Source organism: Dipodomys merriami, unplaced genomic scaffold, assembly GCF_024711535.1.
Source record: "Dipodomys merriami isolate MVZ:Mamm:240054 unplaced genomic scaffold, mDipMer1.0.p SCAF_7, whole genome shotgun sequence".
In the NCBI taxonomy this organism is placed as follows: domain Eukaryota; kingdom Metazoa; phylum Chordata; class Mammalia; order Rodentia; family Heteromyidae; genus Dipodomys; species Dipodomys merriami.
Window position 1 is genome coordinate 70,574,999 of NW_027206290.1, and position 9,495 is coordinate 70,584,493.

The window sequence follows — 9,495 nt, forward strand, 5'->3', positions numbered from 1 at the left end:
TTTGAACTCCGGGTCTCACACTGGGTAGGCAGGTGCTCTACCACTTGGGTTATGTTCCCAGCCCTTTTGTTGCTTTGGTTTGTTGTTGTTGTTGTTGTTTTCAGTCAGTTTGCCCAGGGCCAGCCTCATACCACAACTGTCCTACCTGTGCCTCCTGCTGGCCTAATGATAGACCCATATTGTCAGACCTGGCTTATAGGTTGAGATGGGGATCTCACTCACTTTTTTGCCTTGGCTGACCTTGAACCATGATCCCACTGATCTCCACCTCCAGAATAGCTGAGATAGAAGCATTGAGCCACCACACTAGGTTCTGTCTTGAAGGATTGAAATACAAGATTCCACCACCTTTGCATAGTTCTGGTTTACTCTGGGCCACATAGTAGCCACCAGAACCAAAAAAAAAAAAAGTCCCCAGAGGAAGAAGACTTCAATGTGGGCACCACGTTTGTGACATTGTCATAGAAAAAGAATTTCAGGACCTGCTGAGGTAAAAGCCCAGTGCATTTTATTAGTAAAGGAGAGAACATGTCACATTCCAGCTAGATGTAGGCACATCTGCAAGGAGTTATGCCAAGCAGAGTCACATCGGGGTATTTATACGGGAAAGTAGGGCAGGAGAGTTAGCTTTAAAAAATCACTTAATATCTTTTTGTTCTAGACCCCTGGTATGTTTCGATCATTCTTGATGTTACAATGGTTTCTTGTTTGTTTTTATCGGTCATGGGGCTTGAACTCTGGGCCTGGGTTTGGTCCCTGAGCTCTTCAGGGACTTGAGTCATAGCGCCACTTCCAGCTTTTTCTGTTTATGTGGCGCTGAGGAATCGAACCCAGGGCCTCATGTATGTGAGGCAAGCACTCTACCACTGAGCCACCTTCCCAGCCCTGTTACAATGTTTTAACATTACTGACTTGGTCCTTAGGGATAATGTCTTGATCAATCTTTCTATATCAGAATCCAGGCAACACACATGTGTGTGTGTGTTGTGATTTTATTTTCAGAACTGGGGATTAAACTCAGGGCCTTGTGCTGGCAAAGCAGGTATTCTACCACTGAGCCCTATTTCCAGCCCTGGGTGTGTGTGTGTGTGTGTGTGTGTGTGTGTGTGTGTGTGTGTGTGTATGTGTGTGTGTGTGTGTGTGTGTGTGTGTGTGTGTGTATGTGTGCCAGTCCTAGGGCTTGAACTCAGGATCTGGGTGCTGTCCCTAAGCTTCTTTTATACAAAGTTGGAGCTCTACCACTTGAGCCATAGCTCCATTTCCAGCTTTTTGGTGGTTTGTTGGAGATAAAAGTCTCACAGCTTTTCCTGCCTGGGCTGGCTTCAAACTGCGATCCTCACAAGCAGCTAGGATTATAGGCATGAGCCCTTAGTGCCCAGAAATCCTGGTTATTTTTTAAATAGGGCCCTTTCTGGGTGCTCATGTGAGCCAGTCTAGCTAGGATAACAGGCTTAATGAATGAGCTCAGGCTGGCTCCAAACTACAATTCTGCTCATCTCAGCCTCCCAACTTGCTAGGAGAACCACATGAGCCACCACATCTGATTGCTTTCAATAATTACTGATGGGCAGTCAGTGTGCAGATCAAAGGAGGAACTGTCCAGGCACTTTCCTCCTCAGACAAGCATGCTGAGTCCTAGGGCCAAGGGTACATGTCAGCAAGCCAGGAAGGTGAGAAGGTTTTCCTGTATGTGTCACAGATCAGAGAAGGAATATGATACTTAGAGCAAAGAACATATTGCGTATGTGCTTTTATCGTCTGGCCAATGTGTTTAATGAGCCTGCCACCAGTGGCTCATGCCTCTAATCCTAGCTATTCAGGAGGTGCAGATGCAAGGGGTGAAGGCAGGTGGCAGTGGAACAGACACCCCTGAGAGTTCCGGACCTCTAGATGTGGGGCTGTGGACCCATGAGCATGCTCCCAAGAGTAGTGGCATGGTAGGGGAGGGTCCCAAATGTCCTTGTCCCATTCTGACTAGCTTACATAGTCCACACACAACAGGGTGGTATGCAGACAATGTTGAACACCAGAGAAGCGTTGCACCAGAGCTGTGGTGGTGACAGGGTTGTCAGATTCCAGATGACAAAGTGAATGGATGGTGGGACCACCTGATTTAGAAGGCCTCAGAGGAAAAGATAGTTGAGCTAAGACCTGCAGGATGAGTGAAGTCAGTTAACACGTGACAGGTGAAAGTAGGTGCGAAGATACTGAGTTTGATGCTGAGGGATCAAACTGAGACCAAGTTCAGTTTATGTGAGAAACTAATGGGAAAACAACTCAAATAATTCACAACAAATGAAGGAAAACTAGTTTCAAGAGACAGGGATCAAGTCACCCGGGGGAAACTGGGCCTGGCAGCACATACCTATAATCCCAGCTGCTCAGGAAAGAGAAGTAAGGGATTGAGAGAGATTCAAGGCCAGTCTGAACAGAAGTCAGAGACCCTATTTGAAACACAAACTAAAAGCAAAAGGACTGAAGATGTGGCTCATACCATAAAACCCTGGCCTAGCAAGTGTGAGGCCTTAAAGTCTTGTACCACAAAAACAAAACAAAACAAACAATAGCAACAACAACAAAATCCCACAGAGATCAGGGTTGAAATACAGATATGTTTTCAATGGTGAGCCATTGTTCTAAGAAGACTAATGGGACCATGAGTATAAAACCAGAATCTCAGAGCTTCAGATGGGACCAGGGGCAGCAGCACCTGTTTCATTGTGAGATAGCATGGAATTCACCTCGAGCTGTCCAAACTGGACACTGAGGAAATCCAAATTGCTGCCCAGCACCCTTCTGAAGGAAAATAGAAGACAGAGACAGCAGGAAAGGAGCGAGCAACCTCACAGCTGTTACTACATTTCATCTGAGTCCCCTGAGCCCCATGAATGAGAAGCAGGCAGGGAGGTGGCAGCCTGAGTAACAGAGAGAGAAGTGGAGAGAAATTCAGAGACTTGAACATTCATTCATTCATTCACCCCATAGTAGGTGAGCACATGGATGTACAAGGTGAGTGAGATGTTTCTAGCCCTGGAGAATCTCAAAAACTAGGCAGAGCTCTATTGCTCACAAATTAGGGGAACAGTGCCAGTGACCCCAAGTAGGCCTACTTTCTAATATTCAGGAGTATCTTGTATATGTGTAACATTCATTTACTTAAGACAAACAGACATAGGCCAGGTTTTAAATAGCCGAACTGTCCCCATGGCAGATTTTATTGGCATCTGAATGAGACTGGTCAGAAATAGTAGAAATGTAAAAAATCTTACAATTTTTTTTTCTTGTCAGTCCTGGGGCTTGAATTCAGGCCTGGGCCCTGTCCCTGAGCTTCTTTGTGCTTAAGGTTAGTGCTCTACCATGTGAGCCTCGGGATCATTTCCAGCTTTTCTGAGTGGTTATTGAAGACAACAGTCTCATGGACTTTCCTATCTGGGCCGGCTTTGAACTGCAATCCTCAGATCTCAGCCTCCTGAGTAGCTAGGATCACAAGCATGAGCTACCAGCACCTGGCTATCACAGCCTTTTTTAATTTTTATTTTAATTTTAATTTTAATTTTTATTTTTTCGAGTCCTGGGGCTTGAACTCAGGGCCTGGGAACTATCCCTGAGCTTCTTTTGCTCAAGGCTAGCACTCTGCTACTAGAGCCATGGGGCCATTTCCAGCTTTTTCTGTTTATGTGGAACTAAGGAATCAAACCCAGGGCTTCATGCGTGCTAGGTAAGCACTCTACCACTGAGCCACCTTCCCAGCTCCACAGTCCATTTTTATATGGAAGAAGTTTAGATGTGATATATTTTTGGATAAAAAAGAATTTTAGCTGGCCATTTTACATACACAAACGCACTTTTAACTCAACATTTGCACAACCTTTAGATACCATTTTTTGGCATAAACGTATAGAACTCTAGATGTGTTTGAATCACTTAAAAAGCTTAGACATTCGTTTTACCAGTGATAAGCTGCTCCTCTGAAAGACTCTGACATAAACAGATATCCTTAACCGTGGGTTCTCTGGGAGCTTCATATTCCTGCTGATTGCCAAGACAAAGGCAAATCCCTGGTTCCCCAACAGCCCACTGGCAAAAATGCAAATCAGTTTAACTGAACCCAAAAGGGGCTCCAGAGAGCCTTCAAACCGTAGAGAACTCAGAAGCTTTCCTGCCAGACAACAGAAATTCAGATAGCTTGGCTGGATCCCAAATGGTGCAGAGCATAGGAAAAGGAACAACAAGGCCTGGCTGGGGGGAACCGCACCAAGGGTCAGGGCCCGTAGACTCCAAATATTCATTTTTCTCACCAAATAAGGGCAAAAAAAAAAAAGCCCAAGCGGAAGGATATAAAGTTGCTGGCATAACAGGAATTCCAGGCGCCGTGGGAACCAATTCCATCTTTTCTCTTCATCCAGGATCAGCTAGCTATCAGTGGCTAATGCATGGAAAGGGTGCATTTTGTCCATTTTTATGTGGTCATTAACTCTATTACAGGAGATTTTAGCTCCCAAGCTCCAGCTCCTGGGTTTCCTAGGTCAGCTCTGGCCACTTAGCCCAATACACCATATAAAAAGACACGAGGTGGGAAGGGTAGAGAAAGGGGGTTTATTATGTGGCCTGTACCAGTGGAAGAGAAAAGGGGGCATTTTAGCCCATTTCTCCAGACATTTGCTTTAGGTTTAAATTAGAGGAAGAACAAGGGACAGAAGGAGAGGTGTGCATACTTGGTAAAGGGTCCCAGCTGCAGATGTGTTCTGGTGGTCTGGAGATGCGTCAGGAGTGGATTTTTTATGATTAGAGTCATCACTCTCCAGCCAGTAGCCTTTGTCTCTCATCCTTGATCCCAGAGTAGTGGCTGCAGGAGAGAAAGACTCAAACCAAAGACAGATACCAAGTAGAGGTTGGGATGCTTAGCTTCCGTCTTACCTTTATTTCATTTGAGAGCACAAGTAGAGTTGGTCCTTTTTAGCAAAAGCAACCTTTAAGCACCTGTTAAAGGAAAATGATGTAAAATTTGAGAAGGAAGAAAAAATAAGACACTACTAATGCAATGGCAATATGAGGATGATGCTGATGGTGATCATGATGATAATAATGGTGATGGTGGCGATGATGACAGTGATGATGATGGTGATGATGATGGTGGTGGTGGTGATAGTGATGATGATGGCAATGGTGATAGTATGGTGATGTGGTGATGATGATGATGGTGATACCGATGGTGAAAGTGATGATAATGGTGATGATAAGATAATGATGGTAGTGGTGGTGGTAGCAATGATGTTAATAGTCAAGATGTTGACAGAAAATCACAGAACAAAGAAGGGCACCTGTGGCTCACACCTGTAATCCTAGCTACTCAGAGTCTGAGATCTGAGGGTTTTGGATCCAAGTCATCCCAGGCAGGAAAGTCTGTGAGACTCTTATCTCCAATTAACCACCAGAAAACAGGAAGTGGCACTGTGACTTGAAATGGTAGAGTGCTTGCCATGAGCAAAACAAGCTCAGAGAGCACTCAGGCTCTGAATTTAAGCCCCACAACTGAGAAAAGGGAAGGGAAGGGAAGGGAAGGGAAGGGAAGGGAAGGGAAGGGAAGGGAAGGGAAGGGAAGGGAAGGGAAGGGAAGGGCAGGGAAGGGAAGGGAAGGGAAGGGAAGGGAACCACAGAACACACACATTGAGAATGGTGCTGATTCTTTGCCACAGTTCATCTCATGGAAATCCTCTCATAGGGCTACATCCATGTTTTACAGCTGAGAAACTAAGGCATAGGAAAGTTGAAAAAATGTCCGGGGTTCAAACAGCCAGTGGGCAGCTGAATCAAGATTCACCTAGGACCATCTGGCCCCCAAACCCATGAACAGAAGCTTCTTCCTCCTAAATCACCTTTACCATTATCACATCATCAGAACCATCAAGACTCTACTTACACAGATGTGTCTAGAAGGGAATGTTAACATTAAACTCTGCATGTAACTTCAGTGGAGTCACAAAATGCCTGAGAGAAGCCTCAGTGGATGGATCTGAGACTATTCACTACAAGACTAAGCCAGATGTACCGACATGACCCCTGATCAGGAAACTAGACCCAGACAACACATAATTAATATCAGACATACAAACACGTCTATAGGTGTATGCTGGGGGGGGGCGTGGGGGGAGTGAGCACGTACAACTAAAGACACACCTATGAAAGGTCAAAATTTTGATGCTTCTGCCAGCAAGGCATCTTGGCTCAACCTGGCCCATTGTGATCTCTTCCCACAAGGCCATTAAGAATTGGCACCTGTGTTATCTCTGACATTTGTGATGCCAGCCTTGGCCATATTGAAAGGGCACTTAGCTCAAAGAATCAATAGGTCAAATCACTTAGTGTTTGGTATCCACAGGCTGACCTTTGTCAGAGCTTTGTTCCCAGCCTGGTAATCTACCTGCATGACACCTGCCATGGCATCCTGGATTAGCAGAATTCAATGGCTGCCCTACTCCCAAAGGTTGGAAGGTGAGAAACACAAAGGACCAGTAGGCCCCCAGGGCCATCAGAGGCTGCCACCCGGATGTGCCTTTCCCCACCTCTAGAGTTAGACTCATTCTTTGGCACCTGAGAAGCACTATAGGCATCAAATCAAAAAGGGGACCCACCTATAGGTGGCACAAATTTCACCTACAAGATGATTCCATTTCTTTCAAATATCCAAGAAAAATAAGACTCAGGACAGTTGGCTTTTGTCTTCTGCTTATCGTGCGTCCAACTAAGCTCTGCCCTCTGAGAAAAAGTCAGCTGTCATTTATCTTTTGCATGTGACATTGCAGCAAGGCCCACAGAGAGGACTTTTGGAAATGGAACTATAGTTAACAGTATGAGGGGCACAGTGGGGGGGGGGGCTAGAGAGGACCCTGCAACCAGCATGCTGAGCTTGAAAGGGAAAGGGGAAACTAGTAGCCAGCTCCACTCCCAGCATGCAGCACTGGCCATGGTCACTGGTCATTCTCACTCCCATCCAGGCCCTGGTCTAGTGCTCTGACTGTGCCAAACACCATGACAGCATGTACAGGACAAAATGGCAAGCCGTCCAGTTTTAGGAATCTCATAATCTTCTCTAGAAGCAAAAGAAAAACCTGAGGCCCAGACAACAGGCTACAGAAGCTTGGGAACCATAGAATGAGAACCATAGAATGAGGGCAGGAATCTGGCCTGCAGATGGGAAATTTTTAGTACAAATGAGGAACTCAATTGGCCCCATGATGTGATGGTTAGCACTTTAGACTTTAAATCCAGTGTTCTGAGTCCAAATTTCAGTGGGACCTCTCTAGTTTTTATTTCATTCTTGAGTGGTAAGGACTCATGCCTGTCATCCTAACTACCCAGGAGGCTGAGTCTGAGGATTATGGGTCGAAGCTAGCCTGGGCAGGAAAGGCCTTGAAACTCCTATCTCCAATTACCTACCAGAAGAAGAAGAAGACAAAGAAGAAGAGGAAGGGGAGGAGGAGAAGGAAGAGGAGGAGGAGGAGGAAGAGGAGGAGGAGGAGGAGGAGGAAGAGGAGGAGGAGGAGGAGGAGGAGGAGGAGGAGGAGGAGGAGGAGGAGGAGGAGGAGGAGGAGGAGGAGGAGGAGGAGGATGTGAAGCTGAGCTCAAGTGATAGAGTACCAGCCCTTGAGTAAAAAAGCTTGGGGATAGCACCCAGGCCCTGACTTCAACTCCCAGTCCCCACCCCACCCCCAACATACATACTCACACACACCTCAGCAGGCTACTGACCCCATTCTGTCTCCTTCCAGAAGAACTAGGAGAAGCAAGTTGCTGAGCCTATTATCTAACTCCCCTGGTTAACAATCATTTCTAGGGCTGGGAAGGTGGCTCAGTGTGGCGTGCTTGCCTCGCATGCATAAGGCCCTGGATTTGATTCCTCAGCACCACATAAGCAGAAAAAGCCAGAAGTGGTGCTGTGGCTCAAGTGGTAGAATGCTAGCCTTGAGCTGAAGAGCTGAGGGACAGCGCCCAGGCCCAGAGTTCAGGCCCCACGACCAACAAAAAAAACAAACAACAACAACAAAAAAAACCCAGTCATTTCTAGAGCCAGGTGACAGTGGCTCATGCCTGCAATCCTAGCTACTCAGGAAGCTGAGATTTGAGAATCACTGTTCAAAGCCAGCCTGGGAAGAAATATACATAAGGCTCTTATCTTCAATTAAGCCAAAAAAGCCAGAAGTAGAGCTGTGACTTAAGTGGTAAAGCTCTAGCCTTGCATAAAAAAAAGTTCAGGGGCCGGGCGCTGGTGGCTCACGCCTGTAATCCTAGCTACTCAGGAGGCTGAGATCTGAGGATCACGGTTCAAAGCCACCCCGGGCAAGAAAGACCGTGAGACTCCTGTCTCCAATAAACCACCAGAAAACTGGAAGTGGCGCTGTAGCTCAAGTGGTAGAGCGCTCGCCTTGAGCTGAAGAGCTGAGGGACAACGCCCAGGCCCAGAGTTCAAGCCCCACGACCGACAAAAAAAAAAAAAAAAAAAGTTCAGGGACAGCACTCAGGCCCTACACACACACACACACACAGAGAGAGAGAGAGAGAGAGAGAGAGAGAGAGAGAGAGAGAGAGAGACAACAATCTCTAGACCTCCATTCTTACTCTGTCCAACTCAGGTTGTCTGTACAATTGAATCCCCCTCATCTATTGCTCATCCCTTCTCTTAGTCCTGGCTGAATCTTTTATTTCACATGCATGCCTGACATAGGTGTACTTGCTAGTAGGCCGCCTCAGATACCCTGTCCAAAAGGTCCCACAGATTCCTGCCCTGAGGTTGCTCACTCGGGGTTGAGTCCAGCAAGCCCAGGTCACCAGGTTCACAGAGGATTGGTACTGGGGGCCAGACAGCACCTTCTGTTCTGCCAGTACCTCCATGGATCCAAGACCACAAGCTATGAAGATGTAAAATTAGAAGGGGAGAGATAAGCCACCCAATGAGGCAAACACCCTGGCATCCAAGATTAGGACATTTCAATGGCTGCCCCACTCCCTGAGGTTAAAGGAGGGAAACACGAAGAACCAGGAGGCCCCCAGGGCATCGGACGTGCCCACTCGTCCCATCACAACATCTTCCAAGCCCTCTGTCCATCCTTCAGGAAGACACAGACAAAGGTTGGAACAATGAGCAGGTGCTGATTTTGGAAGGCTCCCCGAGTCACGCCCCCCTTCGCAGAACACTTACCTCAAGTCCCTCCTCTTACACGTTTTTCTGAAACACATCAGACTATAAAACTGGGGCACAGCTCCATCACCAACAGTTCAGAAGCAGGAGGAGAGGCAGCTTCTGAACCCTTCGACCCATCAGCAAGGGACAAGGTAAGAACTTGCTCCTGAAACACTTGGGGAATGTGAAATTGTGAGCTAGGAAGAAGAGAGTTCACCCACGAAGCTGTATCTAAGATTTAGATTCAGCATCTAGACTCTTTCCTCCATCCTGAACTATGTAGCGTCCTGCCAGCACATGGGGGATGGTACAAGTTC